Source organism: Oncorhynchus clarkii, chromosome 20 (assembly GCF_045791955.1).
Source record: "Oncorhynchus clarkii lewisi isolate Uvic-CL-2024 chromosome 20, UVic_Ocla_1.0, whole genome shotgun sequence".
Lineage (NCBI taxonomy): Eukaryota > Metazoa > Chordata > Actinopteri > Salmoniformes > Salmonidae > Oncorhynchus > Oncorhynchus clarkii.
The window spans coordinates 48,181,462-48,187,461 of NC_092166.1; the positions used below are offsets into that span (position 1 = coordinate 48,181,462).

General features: G+C 36.7%; 4 non-coding genes across 4 annotated transcripts; all 4 read left to right on the top strand.

The window, feature by feature from the left end:
- Positions 1-497: 497 nt before the first annotated feature.
- trnar-ucg (transfer RNA arginine (anticodon UCG)) lies at positions 498-570 on the top strand. Its single transcript has one exon. It is a non-coding gene; the product is annotated as a tRNA-Arg (tRNA).
- Positions 571-2,466: 1,896 nt separating this feature from the next.
- On the top strand, positions 2,467-2,539 carry trnar-ucg (transfer RNA arginine (anticodon UCG)). Its single transcript has one exon. It is a non-coding gene; the product is annotated as a tRNA-Arg (tRNA).
- Positions 2,540-4,655: 2,116 nt separating this feature from the next.
- trnar-ucg (transfer RNA arginine (anticodon UCG)) lies at positions 4,656-4,728 on the top strand. The gene has a single exon. It is a non-coding gene; the product is annotated as a tRNA-Arg (tRNA).
- Positions 4,729-5,359: 631 nt separating this feature from the next.
- Positions 5,360-5,432, top strand: trnar-ucg (transfer RNA arginine (anticodon UCG)). Its single transcript has one exon. It is a non-coding gene; the product is annotated as a tRNA-Arg (tRNA).
- Positions 5,433-6,000: the final 568 nt, after the last annotated feature.

The window sequence follows — 6,000 nt, forward strand, 5'->3', positions numbered from 1 at the left end:
ATCGAAAGATTGAAGGAAAGAGTATCTTTGTACTTGTTAAAAATCACTAGCTTTCCTCATTCGGACAGGTTCACAATTTTGATGTCTGTTGTTGCTAAGCAACGTCTGTTTGATGTCATATTGGAGAAAATGGAGTAGAAGGTGTTGCCTCGTGGTTAAGGCGTCTTACTTCTAAATAGAAAATTGAGGTTTTGAGGCATTTTCGTGGTCGTTTAATTTCATTAAATCTGCTAATATGGACATGTTTGCAATTTCCCGAAATAAGGCATTGGTCTTGTTTCTTTGAAAGGCTTGGACATTGTTATTCATCTTTAATAATCTAATATTGCAAGGCCTGAGAATTATTGAGTCTGATTCTGCATCGCAAGATTGAGGGAAAAGGTATCTTCTTACTTGTTAAATATCACTAGCTTTGCTCATTCGGACAGGTTCACAACTTTGATGTCTACTGTTGCATAGCAAAGTCTGTATAATGTCAAATAGGGCTGTATCACATAGACTGCGTGGCCTAATGGATAAGGCGTCTGACTTCGAATCAGAAGATTGAGGGTTCGAGTCCCTTCGTGGTTGTTTAATTTCATTAGCTCAGCTAATTTGAACATGTTTGCAATTTCCCGAAATATGGCATTGGTCTTGTTGCTTTGAAAAGCTTGGACATTGTTGTTCAACTTCAATAATCTAAGACTGCAAGACCTGAGAAATATTATGTCTGATTGAGGGACATAGTCTTTTCGTACTTGTAAAATATCACTAGCTTTCCTCATTCGGATAGGTTCACAATTTTGATGTCTGTTGTTGCTAAGCAACGTCTGTTTGATGTCATATCGGAGAATATGGAGTAGAAGGTGTTGCCTCGTGGATAAGGCGTCTTACTTCAAAATAGAAAATTGAGGTTTTGAGGCATTTTCGTGGTCGTTTAATTTCATTAAATCTGCTAATATGGACATGTTTGCAATTTCCCGAAATAAGGCATTGGTCTTGTTGCTTTGAAAAGCTTGGACATTGTTGTTCAACTTTAATAATCTAAGACTGCAAGGCCTGAGAATTATTGTGTCTGAATCTGCATCGAAAGATTGAAGGAAAGAGTATCTTTATACTTGTTAAAAATCACTAGCTTTCCTCATTCGGACAGGTTCACAATTTTTATGTCTATGGTTGCATAGCAAAGTCTGTATAATGTCAAATAGGGCTGTATCACATAGACTGCGTGGCCTAATGGATCATGTTCAACTTCTAATTGTTTTTGTTTTTTGCCATAATTGAATAATTAAAACATGTTCCTTGGGGAAAACTGAACCGTTTAAGGAAACAGTGTAATATTTCGAATCAGAAGATTGAGGGTTCGAGTCCCTTCGTGGTTGTTTAATTTCATTAGCTCAGCTAATTTGAACATGTTTGCAATTTCCCAAAATATGGCATTGGTCTTGTTGCTTTGAAAAGCTTGGACATTGTTGTTCAACTTCAATAATCTAAGACTGCAAGACCTGAGAAATATTATGTCTGATTGAGGGACATAGTCTTTTCGTACTTGTAAAATATCACTAGCTTTCCTCATTCGGATAGGTTCACAATTTTGATGTCTGTTGTTGCTAAGCAACGTCTGTTTGATGTCATATCGGAGAATATGGAGTAGAAGGTGTTGCCTCGTGGATAAGGCGTCTTACTTCAAAATAGAAAATTGAGGTTTTGAGGCATTTTCGTGGTCGTTTAATTTCATTAAATCTGCTAATATGGACATGTTTGCAATTTCCCGAAATAAGGCATTGGTCTTGTTGCTTTGAAAAGCTTGGACATTGTTGTTCAACTGTCAAATAGGGTCGTTTAATTTCATTAGCTCAGCTAATTCGTACATGTTTTCAATTTCCCTAAATAAGGCATTGGTCTTGTTGCTTTGAAAAGCTTGGACATTGTTGTTCAACTTTAATAATCTAAGACTGCAAGACCTGAGAATTATTGTGTCTGAATCTGCATCGAAAGATTGAAGGAAAGAGTATCTTTGTACTTGTTAAAAATCACTAGCTTTCCTCATTCGGACAGGTTCACAATTTTGATGTCTGTTGTTGCTAAGCAACGTCTGTTTGATGTCATATTGGAGAAAATGGAGTAGAAGGTGTTGCCTCGTGGTTAAGGCGTCTTACTTCTAAATAGAAAATTGAGGTTTTGAGGCATTTTCGTGGTCGTTTAATTTCATTAAATCTGCTAATATGGACATGTTTGCAATTTCCCGAAATAAGGCATTGGTCTTGTTTCTTTGAAAGGCTTGGACATTGTTATTCATCTTTAATAATCTAATATTGCAAGGCCTGAGAATTATTGAGTCTGATTCTGCATCGCAAGATTGAGGGAAAAGGTATCTTCTTACTTGTTAAATATCACTAGCTTTGCTCATTCGGACAGGTTCACAACTTTGATGTCTACTGTTGCATAGCAAAGTCTGTATAATGTCAAATAGGGCTGTATCACATAGACTGCGTGGCCTAATGGATAAGGCGTCTGACTTCGAATCAGAAGATTGAGGGTTCGAGTCCCTTCGTGGTTGTTTAATTTCATTAGCTCAGCTAATTTGAACATGTTTGCAATTTCCCGAAATATGGCATTGGTCTTGTTGCTTTGAAAAGCTTGGACATTGTTGTTCAACTTCAATAATCTAAGACTGCAAGACCTGAGAAATATTATGTCTGATTGAGGGACATAGTCTTTTCGTACTTGTAAAATATCACTAGCTTTCCTCATTCGGATAGGTTCACAATTTTGATGTCTGTTGTTGCTAAGCAACGTCTGTTTGATGTCATATCGGAGAATATGGAGTAGAAGGTGTTGCCTCGTGGATAAGGCGTCTTACTTCAAAATAGAAAATTGAGGTTTTGAGGCATTTTCGTGGTCGTTTAATTTCATTAAATCTGCTAATATGGACATGTTTGCAATTTCCCGAAATAAGGCATTGGTCTTGTTGCTTTGAAAAGCTTGGACATTGTTGTTCAACTTTAATAATCTAAGACTGCAAGGCCTGAGAATTATTGTGTCTGAATCTGCATCGAAAGATTGAAGGAAAGAGTATCTTTATACTTGTTAAAAATCACTAGCTTTCCTCATTCGGACAGGTTCACAATTTTTATGTCTATGGTTGCATAGCAAAGTCTGTATAATGTCAAATAGGGCTGTATCACATAGACTGCGTGGCCTAATGGATCATGTTCAACTTCTAATTGTTTTTGTTTTTTGCCATAATTGAATAATTAAAACATGTTCCTTGGGGAAAACTGAACCGTTTAAGGAAACAGTGTAATATTTCGAATCAGAAGATTGAGGGTTCGAGTCCCTTCGTGGTTGTTTAATTTCATTAGCTCAGCTAATTTGAACATGTTTGCAATTTCCCAAAATATGGCATTGGTCTTGTTGCTTTGAAAAGCTTGGACATTGTTGTTCAACTTCAATAATCTAAGACTGCAAGACCTGAGAAATATTATGTCTGATTGAGGGACATAGTCTTTTCGTACTTGTAAAATATCACTAGCTTTCCTCATTCGGATAGGTTCACAATTTTGATGTCTGTTGTTGCTAAGCAACGTCTGTTTGATGTCATATCGGAGAATATGGAGTAGAAGGTGTTGCCTCGTGGATAAGGCGTCTTACTTCAAAATAGAAAATTGAGGTTTTGAGGCATTTTCGTGGTCGTTTAATTTCATTAAATCTGCTAATATGGACATGTTTGCAATTTCCCGAAATAAGGCATTGGTCTTGTTGCTTTGAAAAGCTTGGACATTGTTGTTCAACTTTAATAATCTAAGACTGCAAGGCCTGAGAATCATTGTGTCTGAATCTGCATCGAAAGATTGAAGGAAAGAGTATCTTTGTACTTGTTAAAAATCACTAGCTTTCCTCATTCGGACAGGTTCACAATTTTTATGTCTATGGTAATTGTTTTTGTTTTTTGCCATAATTGAATAATTAAAACGTTTAACCGTTTAAGGAAACAGTGTTATTTCGAATCAGAAGATTGAGGGTTCGAGTCCCTTCGTGGTTGTTTAATTTCATTAGCTCAGCTAATTTGAACATGTTTGCAATTTCCCAAAATATGGCATTGGTCTTGTTGCTTTGAAAAGCTTGGACATTGTTGTTCAACTTCAATAATCTAAGACTGCAAGACCTGAGAAATATTATGTCTGATTGAGGGACATAGTCTTTTCGTACTTGTAAAATATCACTAGCTTTCCTCATTCGGATAGGTTCACAATTTTGATGTCTGTTGTTGCTAAGCAACGTCTGTTTGATGTCATATCGGAGAATATGGAGTAGAAGGTGTTGCCTCGTGGATAAGGCGTCTTACTTCAAAATAGAAAATTGAGGTTTTGAGGCATTTTCGTGGTCGTTTAATTTCATTAAATCTGCTAATATGGACATGTTTGCAATTTCCCGAAATAAGGCATTGGTCTTGTTGCTTTGAAAAGCTTGGACATTGTTGTTCAACTTTAATAATCTAAGACTGCAAGGCCTGAGAATTATTGTGTCTGAATCTGCATCGAAAGATTGAAGGAAAGAGTATCTTTGTACTTGTTAAAAATCACTAGCTTTCCTCATTCGGACAGGTTCACAATTTTTATGTCTATGGTTGCATAGCAAAGTCTGTATAATGTCAAATAGGGCTGTATCACATAGACTGCGTGGCCTAATGGATAAGGCGTCTGACTTCGAATCAGAAGATTGAGGGTTCGAGTCCCTTCGTGGTTGTTTAATTTCATTAGCTCAGCTAATTTGAACATGTTTGCAATTTCCCGAAATATGGCATTGGTCTTGTTGCTTTGAAAAGCTTGGACATTGTTGTTCAACTTCAATAATCTAAGACTGCAAGACCTGAGAAATATTATGTCTGATTGAGGGACATAGTCTTTTCGTACTTGTAAAATATCACTAGCTTTCCTCATTCGGATAGGTTCACAATTTTGATGTCTGTTGTTGCTAAGCAACGTCTGTTTGATGTCATATCGGAGAATATGGAGTAGAAGGTGTTGCCTCGTGGATAAGGCGTCTTACTTCAAAATAGAAAATTGAGGTTTTGAGGCATTTTCGTGGTCGTTTAATTTCATTAAATCTGCTAATATGGACATGTTTGCAATTTCCCGAAATAAGGCATTGGTCTTGTTGCTTTGAAAAGCTTGGACATTGTTGTTCAACTTTAATAATCTAAGACTGCAAGGCCTGAGAATTATTGTGTCTGAATCTGCATCGAAAGATTGAAGGAAAGAGTATCTTTGTACTTGTTAAAAATCACTAGCTTTCCTCATTCGGACAGGTTCACAATTTTTATGTCTATGGTTGCATAGCAAAGTCTGTATAATGTCAAATAGGGCTGTATCACATAGACTGCGTGGCCTAATGGATAAGGCGTCTGACTTCGAATCAGAAGATTGAGGGTTCGAGTCCCTTCGTGGTTGTTTAATTTCATTAGCTCAGCTAATTTGAACATGTTTGCAATTTCCCAAAATATGGCATTGGTCTTGTTGCTTTGAAAAGCTTGGACATTGTTGTTCAACTTCAATAATCTAAGACTGCAAGACCTGAGAAATATTATGTCTGATTGAGGGACATAGTCTTTTCGTACTTGTAAAATATCACTAGCTTTCCTCATTCGGATAGGTTCACAATTTTGATGTCTGTTGTTGCTAAGCAACGTCTGTTTGATGTCATATCGGAGAATATGGAGTAGAAGGTGTTGCCTCGTGGATAAGGCGTCTTACTTCAAAATAGAAAATTGAGGTTTTGAGGCATTTTCGTGGTCGTTTAATTTCATTAAATCTGCTAATATGGACATGTTTGCAATTTCCCGAAATAAGGCATTGGTCTTGTTGCTTTGAAAAGCTTGGACATTGTTGTTCAACTTTAATAATCTAAGACTGCAAGGCCTGAGAATTATTGTGTCTGAATCTGCATCGAAAGATTGAAGGAAAGAGTATCTTTGTACTTGTTAAAAATCACTAGCTTTCCTCATTCGGACAGGTTCAC